General features: G+C 37.3%; 1 long non-coding RNA gene across 1 annotated transcript in view; it reads right to left on the bottom strand.

Annotated features, from left to right (window-relative positions):
• LOC111772835 (uncharacterized) overlaps window positions 1–6,422 on the bottom strand; it is a 33,087-nt gene extending 26,665 nt beyond the window's left edge. The window contains exon 1 of the long non-coding RNA XR_011437481.1: window positions 6,204–6,422. This is a non-coding gene — a long non-coding RNA (uncharacterized lncRNA). The remainder of the gene's footprint in view (window positions 1–6,203) is intronic.
• Window positions 6,423–18,365: the final 11,943 nt, after the last annotated feature.

Here is an 18,365-nt window from a genome sequence, read left to right as displayed (position 1 = left end):
ATAGAGGTTTGAGTATACAGATGGAAGCATTTGTCAAAAGTCAGCAATTTATGCATTTCATTTTAAGTAAATGTTTCATCAAAATGAAAGAACCCAAAACTCTAGGTAATGATATACATACTGAATTAATTAGAGGTAAATGTACTGGGGTCTGTAAATAATTATGAGATATAAAAATTATCTGATAAATTAATGGCTAGACAAGTGAATAGGTATGTGATAAAACAAGTTTGATAAAATGTTGATAATAGAAGGTGTTTGTGGACATACGGTTGTTCATTGTATTTCAACTTTGTTGTATATTTAAAATTATCATAATAAAATGTTGGGCAGGGGACAAATAAGATCATCTCATTCCTTCTTTAGGAACCTAAGGAAGCTTCCCATCTCATTCAGAATAAAACCCCAACTCTTAATGCATGGCAGACAAGGCCCTGTATAATCTGAGTCATTCCCATCTCTCTGTTCTCATCCAATCATTCCACTTACTGTTGCTCTGCTCTAGTGGCCCTAACCTTTCATCTGTTCTTCACGTGTGCACCAGGCCTGTTTGTCCTCACAGTGTCTGCATGTGTGCTGTGTCTACCTGGAATGCTTTCTTCCCAGACCTGCTCACTGCTACTCTTTTCTTGGCTCACACTTGGCTCAACTGTAACCCCCTCAGAAAGACCTTCCCTTACTAACCAGCCATGCTAACTTATCAAATGTCCCAGCATTTGTGCTATCACATCAGCCTGCTGTATTTTTTGCATACCATTTACCCTCACTGAAGTTATTTATTCATTTGGAACTGCCTAAGGTCTAGAGTCCTTCCCAAAACATGTTTCCAGATGGGTAGTTGATATCCCCAGGAAGATACTAGCTAGCAGCCTACATCATTAATCAGGTAAGGATACAACAAGGATAAAAGAAAGAAATTAAATTGAAAAGAATCTACCACATGGAGAAGAATTTAAAGTAAGCACAATAAATATCCTCAGTGACATACAGGAGAATGTTAGTAATAGGAACCAGGAAAAAGAAGTAATGGAAGAAATATTATAATTAAACTAAAACACAATAAGTTGGATAAATAAGATGGATACTACTAATGAATAATCAATAAGATGGAAGGTAAATTGAAGGAACTCTCCCAGAAAGTGTCAGAAAAGAGTAATGGCACTGAAAACATAAAAGAAAAACCAAAAGATATGGAGAACAGAGTAGAAATGCCAACATCTTGAAAGCAGGACTCCCAGAAAGAGAGAAAATAGCAACTGAAAGTGAGAAATTATTCCCTATGAAGAAATTTTTAAGACTATATGAGAAGACAGTTTTCTAAATAAATGAGGCAATACCCCATGGTATTGCAAGAGACAATTTAATTTTTTAAAGTTGTCAATTCTCATCAAATTAATCTATAATTTCAAAATTATGCCAATAAAAGTACCAATCAGATTTTACTAGGAATATAATGAAGTAATTCTAAAATTGATATGGAAGAATAAATGCCCACAAATAACTAAAGCAACTTCAAAAAAAAAGAGCAAAGGAGAGAACTTTCTTGCCAGATATTAAAATGTATTATGATGCAAGAAAATACACTACACTGCAAGAACATAAAGTGGAACAATGTATCAGAATAGACAACTCAAAAATAGATCATTGTATACATGGGAATTTAATATATGATGAAAAAGGCACCACAAACCAATGGGGACAGGAAGGACTGGTGCAGTGGATATCAGCGGGAAAGTGAGTCACTGTCTGGATAGAAGACATAACACCATATACAACATGGGATCACAGACGGGTAAAGACCCAAAAGTCAATGACAAAATGATACACTCTAGAGAGGCTGATGTCAGAGAGCATCTTTATACATAAGAGAAGAAATTTATTAAATAAAACCCCAATAGAACAAAATATAAGGTAAAATTTGATTAGATCAAAAGTAAAGATGTCTTTCCAACAAATGACAATGTCAATAAAGTAAGCAAACGAATGGCAGATTGAGAAAAATATGTGAAATTTAAAAGGCTATAATACCTAGAATAGACAAGAATTCTTTCAAAAACAAAAAGAAGATAAGGCTTATGTTATGAACAGGCAATTCACAAAGGAAACCAAACTCATTAGTGGTTTGAGAAATTAAAATTAAAAAAAAAATTGTGGGGCCGCCCCTGTGACTGAGTGGTTAAGTTTGCATGCTCTGCTTTGGTGGCCCAGGGTTTCACTAGTTCGGATCCTGGGTGTGGACATGGCACCACCCATCAGGCCATGCTGAGGTGTTGTCCCACATGCCACAACTAGAAGGACACACAACTAAAATATACAACTATGTACTGGGGTCTTTGGGGAGAAGGAAAATTTAAAAATAAATTTAAAAATCTTTTAAAAAATAATTGTCACTTTGTATACATTATATCGTCAAAAATTAGCAAACAGGATAATGCCAAGTTTTGGCTTGGATGTAGTGATATAGGAATCCCTATGCCCTACTGGCAGGAGTGCAAACTGGTGCAGTCTTTCTGGAATGAAATCTGACAATCACACAATTCTGTAGGGAACATATTCAAGGATGCTCATCATGGCACTGTTAGTCATAAAAGGAAGTTGAAGACAACCTCAGTCTTTCTTCCCCCAAGAGAACTGATAAGTATGATGTGATGAATGCACAGTAAAGAATATTACACAATATTAGAAGGACCATGTTATTTATACGATTACATGGTTAGATCTTACATCAAGAAGCCAAGTTTAAAAAAAAAAACAAAAGAAGAATGAAATGAACTCTACAAGACAAAAGCATTTTTTTAATTTTTCTTTAAAAATGTACATAAGAGAGCAATATCAGCAACATGGCAGAGTGAGCTGTTCCCTTTATCTCTCCTCCTTTGAACCACAACTAAATGGACCTTCATTGACCAATGGAGGATACCCACACAGCACAATAGGACACCTGAGACCCACACAGCTATATACCTGAAAGTGGATGGGCTGGCTACCCAGGAAGTAGTGGAGATACGTGAGCACTCCCCTACTTCTCTCTGGCAGTGCTGTGCATGCATGTGAGTGCTTTCCTGGCCAGCAGGAGCACCCATAATGCTGCTGCAACCCCAAAAGTGGGAACACACCTTGGTGTGACTGTAAGAAGAGGTGGTGGCAGCTCTGAGCCCACATATGAATGCTTACCTGGCTTATGGGAGTGCCCATCATACCTGCACAACTTCCAGCAGACAGCGTGGGATCAGAAACACACCACCTGTCTCCCCCCACTGATAGCAGGTGGAATCTGCGACCTAGTACTACCACAATTGGTGCAGCAAAGGATTAGTTCATCAAACACCATGAGAAACTACCATAACAAATCAGAGCAGAAGGGGAATGACAATTGTCCAGAAACCAACCCTGAAGTCACAGAAATTTGCAGTCTACATGACAGAGAATTCAAAATAGTTGTCATAAAGAAATTCAACAAGTTACCAGAAAACTCAGAAAGACAGTTTAATGAGCTCAGGAATAAAATTAATAAGAAGAAGTAATACTTCAACAAAGAGATTGAAGATACAAGATAAAACAAGTAGAAATTCTGGACATTAAGAACACAATTAATGAGATAAAAAATAATTTAGAATCCTTAAAAAATAGAACTGACATTATGGAGGAAAGAATTAGTGATTTAGAGGATAGAAATGCAAAAATGCTTCAGGTGGAAGAGGAGAGAGAACTAAGATATTTTTAAAAATGGAACAATTCTTTGAGAAATATCCAACTCAATTAGGAAAAGAGAAATAATGATTATAGGTATTCCAGAGGGAGAAGAAAGGGAGAAGTGAACAGAGAGCTTGTTCAAAGAAGTTTTAGCTGAGAACTTCCCAAACCTGGGGAAGAAATCAGACTTACAAATATATGAAGCCAATAGCACTGCTAATTACATCCATGCAAAAAGACCTTCTCCAAGGCATATAATAGTAAAACTGGCAAAAGTCAACAACAAAGAAAAATTACTAAGGGCAGCAAGAGAGAAGAAAATAATCTACAAGTGAGCCCCTATCAGGCTTTCAGCAAATTTCTAGACAGAAACCTTACAGGCTAAGAGAGAATAGAATGATATATTCACAAGACTGAAAGAAAAAACTTTCAGCCAAGAACACTTTATCCAGCAAATCTATCCTTCAGGTACAATGGAGAAATAAAAGCTTTCTCAGACAAACAGAAGCTGAGGGAGTTCATTGCCACTAGACCTCCCCTACAAGAAATGATCAAGGATGCCCTTGTGCCTGAAACAAAAAGGCAAAGGTCTACAAAGCTATGAGCAAGGAGATAAATAGAGAAACAAAATCAGAAAATTGCAGCTTTCTTTAAGATCATGGTTACTAATACTTAATTATAACTTAACAGATAAAAGGAGGGAAAACATCAAAAGTAACTATAAACACTTCAACTTAGTCACAAACTCACAACATAAAACAGAATAATTTGTGAGAAAATGACTCAGAAGGGGAAGAGGAATAGGATGGAACCTGTTTAGGCTAAGGGAGATAAGAGGTTATCAAAAAATAGACTATCTCATCTGTGAGATCTTTTATACAAATGTCACAATAACCACTAAACAAAAAATCAGAGCAGAGACACAACTCATAAATAAAGAGAAAACCACCACAGAAAACCACCAAAATGAAATGGCAGTCAGAAATAAAAAGGTAGAGAAACAATGGAAATATAGAACAACTGGAAAACAAAAGGTAAAATGGGAGTATTAAGCCCTCATATATCCATAATCACTCTAAAAGTAAATGTATTGAACTTACCAATCAAAACACAGAGTGACTGGATGGATTAAAAAACAAGACCTAACAATATGCCACCTCCAGGAAATACATCTCAGCTCTAAAGACCAACATAAGCCCAGAGTGAAGGGATTGCAGACAATACTCCAAGCTAATATCAAACAAAAGAAAGCAGTTGTTGCCATACTTATATCAGACAAACTAGACTTCAAGATGAAAAAGACAATGAGAGACAAAGAGGAACAGTATATAATGATAAAAGGGACTTTCCACCAAGAGGACATAATACTGATGAATATATACACACGTAACACAGGAGCACCAAAGTACATAATGCAACTATTAAAAGACCTAAATGGAGGGGCTGGCCCCGTGGCCAAGTGGTTAAGTGCGCACGCTCTGCTTCGGCAGCCCAGGGTTTTGCCAGTTCAGATCCTGCGTGTGGACATGGAATCACTCATTAGGCCATGTTGAGGTGGTGTCCCACATGCCACTACTAGAAGGACCCACAACTCAAATATACAACTATGTGCTGGGGCCTTTGGGGAGAAAGAGGAAAAATAAAAAATCTTAAAAAAGACCTAAAGGGAGAAGTTAACAGCAACGTAGTAATACAAGGGGACCTCAACACCCCACTCATATCAATGGATAGATCAACCAGACAGAAAGTCAACAAGGAAATAGCAGATCTAAATGAAACACTTTATCAGATGGACTTAATAGCTATATAGAGAGAGCATTCCATCCAAAAACAGCAGAACACACATTCTCCTCAAGTGCACATGGAACATTCTCAAAGATAGACCATATGTGGGAAACAAGGCACACTTCAGTAAAATTAAGAAGACTGAAATCATAGCAAGCATGTTTTCAGACCACAGTGCTATTAAACTAGAAATCAGCTATAAGAAAAAAGCTGGCAGAGGTGTCAAGAGGGCAGCATAGGCATACTCTAAATTCACCTCCTCCCACAGACACAATCAATTTACAACTACTCTTGGAACAATTACCCCTGAGAGAGAACTGAAAACTGGATAAAAAGAACCCCACAACAACAGACAGTCCTGACTGAGGTGGAAGAGGCAGAAACTCCTTTCTGGAAAGAAGAAAAGCCACCCTCACAAGTCATGGCACTTCATGGCTGCCCAAGAGCAATCCTGAGGTACACAGCCTTGCCTGGAGGTGGGGGACCTGAGCAAGGGAGTGTTACCTCTAGAAGCATCCTTCTGATTCAGCACAACCAGGACAAGTCTCACAATATCTGGCTCTGCTGACTACTAACAACAACAAGGAATACCCCTAGAGAAGTTATCAGATATAAGAGGAAAAAAAGGCTCTTAAAGGGCCCACACACAAATTCACCCATATTGGAAAACAACCCAAAAATCCCAGAAAGAAAGCTGCATAGTCCTTTGGTGAAAAGAGACTCACCTGGTAGGCTCTGCAGGCATCTTGGTGAGAGGTGAGACCTCTCCAGGGTCTGAGACATTGGCAGCAGCCATTATTGTGACCAAATACACATGTGGTAACACAGATCCTGGCAGACACCATTGGAGTTCTTCTCCTTCCTGTTAGCCCAACTTCTGCCGTACTCACTAGAGCACCAAATTAATCCAGCTCAGCCAGGGCAGGAAGCCTGCCCTAGGGACTGGCCCCACCCAACAGCAAGCCCTCAGGCTACTTGTGGGCCTGCATAATCTGAGTGCCTGGAACCTCTGCAGTTGGACAAGTGAGTCAGCCTCTGAGGGGCAAGGCATGCATGAGAAGTGGGTTGAGTGTGTGCAGCATTGGTGAAGTATGTGAGGCCTCTGAAATGAGGTGACTGGGTCCACTTCATGGGGTTGGGACACATGCACAGGGCAGGACTGTGTTGATGGTGTGTATGGCCCTGTGGGAAGTAGGACTTCTCAGCTGCAGAAGACTTGCAGTCTCAAACAGCCACATGGGGGATTGGCCCCACCTTGCAAAGCCCTAAACAATTGGGTGCTCCCTTGCCTAGGGCCAGCCCTACTCAGCTGCAATCCTGAGAGAGCTGACACAGTCTTGCAGGCTTGAGACCTACAGCAATTGTAAGCCCCCAAGCCTAACAACCAGCCACACTGGGTGCCAACTCACTTAACAGAAAAACTGCAACAGGAATGTGCTATTAGACCTTGCAGCCAACTGTGCTGGGGCTCCCCATGCCCAATAAAGTGACTGAAGAGTCCATAGAAGCCACGTGCAGCTAAGCATTACAACCTACTGACCAGGGGGACAGCCCAGCCTCCCTGGGCACCTGTAACAAGAGCAGCCCTGCCACAAAAGAAAGACACATGGAGCCCATACAGGGGTAACTCCTGGAACATTTGGAACTGGTGACGAGAGGGAAGCACATTGCTGGGCCTCATAAGGCATCTCCTATATAAGGCCACCTATCCAAGATGGGGAGATGTAACTGACCTACCTAATACATAGACATAAGCACAGAGAAAGAGGCATACTGAGGAGGCAAAGGAATAGATTCCATGTAAGGGAACAGGAAAAAAACCCAGAGAAAGAACTAAATGAAGCAGAAATAAACAATCTACCAGACAAAGAGTTCAAATAAGAAGTCATAAAGAATGCTCACTGATCTTGGGAGGAAAATGGATGAACTCAGTGAGAACATCAACAAAGAACTGGAAAATTTTAAAACGAACCAATCAGAAATGAAGAATACAATACTGAAAATGAAAAATTCACTAGAGGGACTCAGTAACAGAGTAGCTGATACAGAAGAATGGATCGGTGAGCTGGACAAAAGACTGAAAGAAATCATCCAAGCTGAAAAGATAAAGGGAAAAAGAATTGAAAAGAACAAGATCAGTCTAAGGGAACTCTGGGACAATATCAAGCACACCAACATTCCTATTATAGGTGTCCCAGAAAGAGAAGAGAGAGACAAAGGGGCAGAGAATCTATAGAAAGAAATAATAGCTGAAAACTCTCTTAATCTAAGGAAGGAAACAGACATCCAAGTACAGGAAGCACAGAGAGCACCAAACAAGATAAACCCAAAGAGGCCCACACCAAGACACATTATAATTAAAATGTCAAAAATTAAAGATAGAGAGAGAATCCTAAAAGCAGCAAGAGAAACATAATAAGTGACATACAAAGGAAACCCCATAAGGCTATCAGGTGACTTCTCAGCCGAAACTTTCCAGGCTAGAAGGGAGTGGCATGATGTATTTAAAGTGCTGAAAGGAAAAATACCTACAGCCAAGAATACTCTACCCAGCAAGGTTATCATTCAGAATGGAAGGAGAGACAAAGAGTTTCCCATACAAGCAAAAACTAAAGGAATTTATCACCAAGAAACAGGTTTTACAAGAAATGATAAAAGGACCTATTTAAGTGGGAAAGAGAAGACCACAAACAGGAATAAGAAAATTATCAAAAAAAAAAAAGGCAATAAAATCACTGGTAAAAGTGAAAATACAGTAAAGGTATATCAACCACCTATGAAAATAATATGAAGGTCAAAATATAAAAGTACTAAAATTACCTATTTCCATGGTCAGAGGGTAATGGATACACACACACACACAAACAGGTTATATGTGATATCAAAAAGAGAAAATGTGGGAGGAGGAGAGTAAAAGAATAGAGCTTTTAGAAAGAAAGAAACCATCAACTTAATATAGATTGTTATATACATAGGTGCTTCTTTATGAACCTCATGGTAATCACAAACCAGAAATCTATAATAAATACACAAGAAATTAAGAGAAAGTATCCCAAACATAATACTAAAGAAAGCCATCAAATCAAAAGGGGAGAGAGCACGAGAAGAAGAAAGGAACAGAGAAGAACTACTAAAACATTCCAAAAAAAGTAACAAAATGGCAATAAGTATATACTTATCAATAGCTACTTTAAATGTCAATGGACTAAATGCTCCAATCAAAAGACATAGGGTGGCTGACTGGATTAAAAAACAACACCCATATACATGCTGCATACAAGAGACACACTTCAGACCTAAACACTCACAAACTGAAAGTGAAGGGATAGAAAAAGATATTCCATGCAAATGGCAATGAAAAGAAAGTTGGGGTAGCAATACTTATACCAGACAAAATAGACTTTAAAACAAAAACTGTAACAAGAGACAAGAAGGGCACTACATAACAATAAAGGGGACAATCCAAAAAGAGGATATAACAGTTGTAAATATCTATGCGCCCAACATAGGAGCAGCTAAAAATATAAAGTGGTTGTTAGCAGACATAAAAGGAGAAATTGATAGTAACACAATAATAGTAGAAAGTTTTAGCACTCCACTTACACCAATAGATAGATCACCCCAACAGAAGATCAATCAGGAAACATTGACCTTAAACGACACATTAGACCAGATGGACTTAGTATATATCTACAGAACATTTTATCCAAAACCTGCAGAATACACATTCTTTTCAAATGCACATGGAACATTCTCCAGGAAAGATCACCTATTAGGCCACAAAATAAGTCTCAATAAATTTAAGAAGATCGAAATAATACCAGGCATCTTTTCTGACCACAATGGTATGAAAGTAGAAATCAACTACAGGAAGAAAACTAGAAAAGCCACAAATATGTGGAGATTAAACAAAATCCTACCGAACAACAATTGGGTCAACGAAGAAATCAAAGGAGAAATCAAAGAATACCTGGAGACACGGGGCCAGCCCCATGGCCAAGTGGTTAAGTTTGCACAATCTGTTTTGGAAGCCCAGGGTCCACTGGTTCAGATCCTGGGTGCAGATCTACACACTGTTCATCAAGCCATGTTGTGGTGGCATCCCATATAGAAGAACTAGAATGACCTGCAACTAGGATATACAACTATGTACTGGGGCTTTGGGGAGAAAGAAACAGAGGAAGATTGGTAACAGATGTTAGCTCAGGGCCAAACTTCCTCACCCAAAAAAGCATAAAAAAATGCCTAGAGATAAATGAAAATGAAAATACCACATGCCAAAATTTATGGGATACAGCAAAGAGCAGTTCTAAGAGGGAAGTTTATAGCAATACTGGCCTATCTCAATAAACAAAAAAATCAAATAAACAATCTAACAATGCACCCAAAGGAACTGGAAAAAGAAGAACAACCAAAGCCCAAAATCAGTAGAAGGAAGGAAATAATAGAAATCAGAGCAGAAATAAACGAAATAGAGACAAAAAAAAAATCAATGAAACCAAGAGCTGGTTCTTTGAAAAAATAAAAAAGTGGACAAATTTTTAGCAAGACTCACCAAGCACAGAAGAGAGAAGCCTCAAGTAAATAAAATCAGAAAGGAAGAGGAGAAGTTACAATGGACACATTGTAAATACAAAAGATAATAAAAGAATACTATTAAAAGATATACACCAACAAATTGGACAATCTAGAAGAAATGGATAAATTCCTAGAATCATACAACCTTCCAAAACTGAATCAAGAAGAAATAGAGAATTTGAATAGACCAATCACCACTAAGGAGATTGAAACAGTAATCAAAAACCTCCTAAAAATAAAAGTCCAGGGCCAGATGGCCTCCCTGGTGAATTTTACCAAACATTCAAAGAAGACTTAATACCTATCCTTCTCAAACTCTTCCAAAAAATTGAAGAGGAGGGGAAGCTACCCAACTCATCCTATAAAGCCAACAGTATCCTGATATCAAAATCAGACAAGGACAACACAAGAAAAGAAAATTACAGGCCCATATCACTGATGAACATCAATGCAAAAGTCCTCAACAAAATACCAGGAAATCCAATACAACAATATATTAAAAAGATCATACACCATGATCAAGAGGGATTTACTCGAGGGATGCAGGAATGGCTCAACATCCACAAATCAATCAACGTGATACACCACATTAACAAAATGAAGAATAAAAATCACATTATCATCTCAATAGATGCAGAGAAAGCATTTGACAAGATACAGCATCCATTCATGATAAAGACTCTGAGTCAAATGGGTATAGAAGGAAAATGTCTCAACGTAATAAAGCCCATATATGACAAGCCCACAGCTAATATCATTCTCAATGAAGAAAAACTGAAAGCTATCCCTCTAAGAACAGGAACCAGATAAGGATGCCCGCTTTCGCCACACATATTTAACATAGTATTGGAAGTCCTAGCCAGAGGAGTAAAGGAAGAAAAAAAATAAAAGGGATCCAAACTGGAAAGGAAGAAGTGAAACTGTCACTATTTGCAGATGACATGATTTTAGACATTTTAGACATAGGAAACCCTAAAGAATCTACCAAAAAACCTTTTAGAAATAGTAAATGAATATGGTAAAGTTCCAGGATACAAAATCAACATACAAAAATCAGTTGTGTCTCTATACACTGACAATGAAGCAGCAGAAAAAGAAATTGAGCACAATCCCAGTTATAATTGTAACAAAAAGAATAAAATATCTAGGAATAAACTTAACCAAAGAGGTGCAAGATCTGTACACTGAAAACTATAAAATGTTGAAAAAAATGGAAGAAGACACAAAGAAATGGAAAGACATTCCATAATTTTGGATTGGAAAAATTAACATAGTTAAAATGTCCATACTTCCTAAAGCAATCTACAGATTCAAGGCAATCCCGATCAAAGTTCCCACAATGCTTCTCACAGAAATAGAACAAAGAATCCTAAAATTTATATGGAACAACAAAAGACCCTGAAAACCCAAAAGAACTTTGAGAAAAAAGAACAATCCTGGAGGCATCAGACTCCCTGATTTCAAAATATACTACAAAGCCTTAGTAACCAAAATGGTACTGGCACAAAAACAGACACACAGATCAATGGAACAGAATCAGGAGCCCAGAAATAAACCCATATATCTATGGACAGCTAATTTTCATAAAGGGAGCCAAGAACACACAGTGGAGAAAGGAAACCCTCTTCAATAAATGGTGTTGGGAAAACTGGACAGCCACATGCAAAAGTATGAAAGCAGACCATTATCTTACAAGGGAAACAAAAAAAAAATAAACAAATGGGACTACTTCAAACTAAAAAGCTTCTGCACAGCAAAGAAAACCATCAACAAAATGAAAAGACAACCTAACACTTGGGAGAAGATATTTGCAAACCATATATCTGATAAGGGGTTAATATCCAAAATATATAAAGAACTCATACACCTCGACAACAAAACTAACAACCCAATTAAAAAATATGCAAAAGATCTGAACAGACATTTCTCCAAAGAAGATACACAAATGGCCAACAGGTACGTGAAAGGATGTTCAACATCATTAATTATCAGGGAAATGCAAATCAAAACTACAATGAGATATCACCTCACTTCCATCAGAATGGCTATAATTAACAAGACAGGAAACAACAAGTGTTGGAGAGGATGTGGCGAAAAGGGAGCCCTCATACACTGCTGTAGGCATGCAAACTGGTGCAACCACCATGGGAAACAGTACAGAGATTCCTCAAAAAATTAAGAATAGAACTGCTACACAATTGAGCAATTCCACTGCTGAGTGTTTATCCAAAGAACATGAAAACACGAACACGTAAAGATACATGCACCCCTATGATCATTGCAGCATTATTCACAACATTCAACACTTGGAAGCAACCTAAGTGCCCATCAAGGGATGAAAGCATAAAGAAGATGTGATATATATACACAGTGGGATACTACGCAGCCATAAGAAATGATGAAATCCAGCCATTTGCGACATCATGGATGGACCTTGAGGGTATTATGCTAAGCGAAATAAATCAGAGGGAGAAATTCAAATACCATATGATCTCACTCATAAGTAGAGTATAAAAACAATGACAAACAAACACAGAGAAACAGAGATTGGTTTGGTGTTTACCAGAGGGTGATGCGGGAGAGAAGAGGGCGAAAGGGGTGATTAGGCACGTGTGTATGGTAATGGATTATAATTAGTCTTTGGGTGGTGAACATGATGTAATCTATACAGGAATGGAAATATAATAATGTACACTTGAAATTTATATAATGTTATAAAACAATCTTACTGCAATAAAAAAAATAAAAATAGGAAGGGGCCAGCCCCATGGCGCAGTGGTTAAGTTCACACGTTTCGTTTCAGCAGCCTGGGGTTTGCCAGTTCAGATCCCAGGTGCAGACCTATGCACCATTTGTCAAGCCATGCTGTGGCAGGCATCCCACATATAAAGTAGAGGAAGATGGGCACAGACGTTAGCTGAGGGCCAGTCTTCCTAGGCAAAAAAAGAGAAGGATTGGTGACAGATGTTAGTTCAGGGCTAATTTTCCTCGAAAAAATAAAAGTAAAAAAATAAAGAAAAAATATCCTAAACTGGATAAATGAAAAGAACTCTTAACATAAAAATGTGAAAAATAAAAATGGTGGAAAAAATACAAAAAATAAAAAACGTGGAAAACAATACGCTACTGAACAACCATTGGATAAGTGAAGAAATAAATGGAGAAATTAAAAAATACCTGGAGAGAAATAAAGAAAATACAACATACCAAGTCATATGGGATGCAGTAAGAGTGGTTATAAGAAGGAAATTCATAGCAATACAGGCCCACCACAACAAACAAGAAAAACCTCAAATAAATAATCTTAAACTATACCTAACAGAACTAGAAAAAGATGAAAAAAGCCTAAAGTCAACAGAAAGAAGGAAATAATAAAAATTAGAGTAGAAATAAATGAAATAGAGACTAAAAAGAACAGTAGAAAGGATCAATGAAACAAAGAGCTGGCTCTTTGAGAAAATAAATAAAATTTACAAACCCCTGGCCAGACTAGGGAAAAAAGAGAGAAGCCTCAAGTAAATAAAATTAGAAATGAAAGAGGAGAAATAACGAGGGTTACCTCAGACATATAAAAGATTATAAGGGAAGACTATGAAAAACTATATACCCACAAATGGGATAACTTAGAACAAATTGATAAATTCTTAGACTCATACAACCTCCCAAAAACCAAATCAAGAAGAAATAGCAAAATCTGAATAGACCAATTGCACATAAAGAGATCGAAACAGTAATGAAAAGCCTCCCAAAAAAGAAAAGCCTAATACCAGATGGCTTCTCTGGAGAATTCTACCAAACATTCAAAGAATATTTAATACCTATCCTTCTCAAACTAGTCCAAAAGATTGAAGAAGATAGAATGCTTCCTAACTCATTCTTTAAGGCCAATGTTACCCTGATACCAAAACCAGGAAAGAACAACACAAAAAAAGGAAAACTACAGGCCAATACAGATGATGAATATAGATGCAAAAATCCTCAACAAAATATTGGCAACCCAAATACAGCAATACATCCAAAAGATCATACATCATGATCAAATGGGATTTATACCAGGGATGCAGGGATGGTTCAACATCCACAAATCAATCAATGTGATAGACCACAGTGACAAAATGAGGAATAAAAACCACATGATCATCACCATAGATGCAGAGAAAGCATTTGACAAGATCCAACATCCATTTATGATAAAAACTCTGAATAAAATGGGTATAGAAGGAAAGTACCTCAGCATAATAAATGCCATATATGACAAACCCACAGCCAACATCATACTCAAAGGGAGAAAACTGAAAGCTATCCCTCTGAGAACAGGAACAAGACAAGGATGCCCACTCTCGCCACCCCTATTCAACTTAGTACTGGAGGTTTTGGCCAGAGCAATTAGGCAAGAAAAAGAAATAAAAGGAATTCAAATTGGAAAGGAAGAAATGAAACTCTTGCTGTTTGCAGATGACGTGATTCTCTATATAGAAAATCCTAAAGAATCCAACAGAAAGCTATTAGAAATAATCAACAACTAGAGCAAAGTTGCAGGGTACAAAATCAGCTTATAAAAATCAGTTGTATTTCTATACACTAACAATGAATTAGCAGAAAGAGAAGTCAAGAATACAATCCCATTTACAATAGCAACAAAAGGAATAAAATATCAAGGAAAAAACTTAACTAAAGAGGTGAAAGACCTATACACTGAATACTATAAGACATTATTGAAAGAAGTTGAAGAAGATGTAAAGAAATGGAAAGATATTCCATGCTCATGGACTGGAAGAATAAACATAGTTAAAATGTCCATGTTACCTAAAGCAATCCACAGATTCAATGCAATCCCTATCAGAATCCCAATGACATTCTTCATAGAAATAGAACAAAAAAATCCTAAAATTTCTATGGAACAAAAGACCTCAAATAGCCAAAGCAATCCTGAGATAAAACAGCAAAGCTGGAGGCATCACAATTCCTGACTTCAAAATATACTACAAAGCTATAGTAATCAGAACAGCATGGGACTGGCAGAAAAACAGACACACAGATCAATGGAACAGAACTGAAAGCCCAGAAATAAGACCACATATCTATAGACAGTTAATCTTTGACAAAGGAGCCAAGAACATACAATGGAGAAAGGAAAGTCTCTTCAATAAATGGTGTTGGGAAAACTGGACAGCCACACGCAGAAGAATGAAAGTAGACCATTGTCTTACACCATACACAAAAATCAACTCAAAGTGGATTAAAGACTTGAATGGAAGACCTAAAAACATAAAACTCTTAGAAGAAAATATAGGCAGTACACTCTTTGACATCAGTCTTAGCAGCATCTTTTCAAATACCATGTCTACTCGGGCAAGGGAAACAAAAGAAAAATTAACAAATGGGACTTCATCAGACTAAAGAGCTTCTGCCAAGCAAAGGAAACCATGAACAAAACGAAAAGACAACCTACCAGCCAGGAGAAAATATTTGCAAACCATATATCCAACAAGTGGTTAATCTCCAAAATATATAAATAACTCATACAACTCAACAATGAAAAACAAACAATCCAATCAAAAAATGGGCAGAGGATATGAACAGACATTTTTCCAAAGAGGATACACAGATGACCATCAGGCACATGAAAAGATGTTCAGCATCACTAATTATTAGGGAAATGCAAATCAAAACTACAATGAGATATCAACTTATACCTGTTAGAATGGCTATAATTAACAAGACAAAAAATGACAAATTTTTTAGAGGATGTAGAGAAAAGAGAACCCTCATACACTGCTGGTGGGAATGCAAACTAGTGCAGCCACTATGGAAAACAGTATGGAGATTTCTCAAAAAATTAAAAATAGAAACACCATACGATTCAGCTATCCCACTACTGGGTATTTATCCAAAGAACTTGAAATCAACAGTTCAAACAGATTTATGCACCTCTATGTTCACTGCAGCATTATTCACTATAGCCAAGAAGTGGAAGCAACCCAAGTGCCCCTCTATGGATGATTGGATAAAGAAGATGTGGCATAAATACAATGGAAAACTACTCAGCCATAAAAAAAAAGACAAAATGGTCTCATTTGCAACATCATGGATGGACTATGATGTATGATGTTAAGCAAAATAAGCCAGACAGAGAAAGACAAATACTGCATGATTTCACTCATATGTGGAAGATAAACAAACACACCGACAAAGAGAACAGATTAGAGGTTACCAGAGGGGAAGGGTGCTGGGGATGGGTGACGGATAAAAATTAGACTATTGGTACTGAGCATGATGCAGTCTGTATAGAAACAGATAAATAATAATGTACACTTGAAATTACACAATGTTATAAACCATTATGACCTCAATGAAATAATTGAAAAAAAGTACATAAAACAACCATACATAGCTAGCAAAACCAAACAAGTAAATGGATCAAGTCCATGTATAACATCTGCAGGGCCTGGAACAAGAATGCAGGTGGGGCTTTGCGTATATCTAAAGATTTAAAAGTTATAAATCAGGCTGATAAATTGTTAAATAAAATGTTTTATCCTTTTACTTTGACAAATATACCTTCCTAATGATAAAATTTAAAAACATACGTAAAGAAATCTTTGTGTCATATGTATATGACATATACATATATATATGACTAACAGTTGACAAAATATCAGCAATGAGACTGAACTTGGTTATTATTGTACGTGGCTGGATGTTCTGTCATGGGACAACAATGTTTGGCTGAGCAATTATTGAATTATAGGCTATTCCTCGGCTGCCATGTGCAACTGTTGCAAAAAATATGCTAATTCACCTATCGTTCTTGAACCACAACTTGAACACAAAAAGAAGCAAGAAATGGACACAAAGAGAAGTTAAGAAACTATTCATCACTTAAAATGCCACTTCATTTAGCCAGAATCTCATTCACACTATCTGAGAGCAAGAATTTGGCAGGGTAAGTTGTCTTTTCTCTTCCCTGAGTGTTTGCCAACTCAAACCCTCCCTGACTGTAGACAGTTTCTGCTCTGGCAACAGCACAATGCACAAAACTTTGGTGCACTTGGACACAAAGCATACAGGTGAAAGACACTGAAAAGTTCTGCTCTGTGGGCTGAATGGTGTTAGTCAGGAGCGTGAATGCTGTTAGAGATTGTGCTGTGCCAAACTTGAGCACCAAATTCTGGGTGACAGAAGCTCCCAGGTGTTCTTTAATAAAATTACTCTTGTGATATTCAGGTTCCTCTAAAGTGGGATCTAGGTCAAGGCCAAGGGTCAAAGGATGGCATCAATTAGCTACACAATAAATACATTAACAGAATCCCTATGGGAGGGAGCTGAACAGAATTAGGAAATGGGGTTAAAACAGAATAGATCGATGTGAGATGAATAGATAGATAGATGATAGAGAGACAGATAGATAGAAAGATTGATAAATGATAGATTATAGATAGAAAGAAAGATAGATAGATAGATAGATAGATGATAGAACAAGAGAGGGACCTGAAAGAAAAATAATGGTGGCATGCCAAGAACCTCAAAGTATTATTAACTTAAGCTTCTCTACTGTGGTCAAACAAAAGAGGAAAGAAAACAGAAAAGAATGAACCAAGCCCTGTTTGTATTTCAGGTGTATTTCTGGTAGCATTTTTCTGACAAAATTCCAAGAAATTACGATATCACATGCTTCATATTTGACCGTGCAGCATGATCTCAGTCTCATCATTTTTGTAGAAATATTTGAATGCTTCGTGAGTTTTTCTGAGTACATTTCTTCATCCTTTGATAATCAAATCACTCTCTTCTTAAGTACAATTACTGTATCGTCTGGGTAGATTTTTGTCGACTTCTGTTGCTAACTGATTTAATTGTGCCTGATGTACTTTTTTCAATAAAGGGTTGAGAAGCTCTTCAACATTGTGTTCCATACTGCTTGTAATCCTTCTTTTTTGCAAGATTTGGAATTTCACTATGCAATTGATTTGCATTTTATCGTGACATCCAAAAATCAGTAAGGGGTAGATGGACAAAACACACTGTACGCATCACAGTCTCTAGCAGCATTAAAGGAAGGGAAGCATAAGTGGGGAGTAATTTTGTAAGCAGAAGTTCAATAGTTAACATTTTCATGTTATAAGGAGTTTTGTTTCCCCATGCAAGTTTGTAACTCTCCTTTGGGGGCTATCTTAATGAAAACTTGGATGGCGAGCCAGGACTCCCTGCATACTTATGTCAAGCCCCTTAAGCAAGTGTTATTAAGACAAATTGACCCAGAAGGCAGAATATTGAATTGTGACTCTACTTCAACAAGAAAAGTGTTA

This window comes from Equus caballus, chromosome 3 (genome assembly GCF_041296265.1).
Source record: "Equus caballus isolate H_3958 breed thoroughbred chromosome 3, TB-T2T, whole genome shotgun sequence".
Lineage (NCBI taxonomy): Eukaryota > Metazoa > Chordata > Mammalia > Perissodactyla > Equidae > Equus > Equus caballus.
This window is presented reverse-complemented; position numbering and strand designations above follow the sequence as displayed.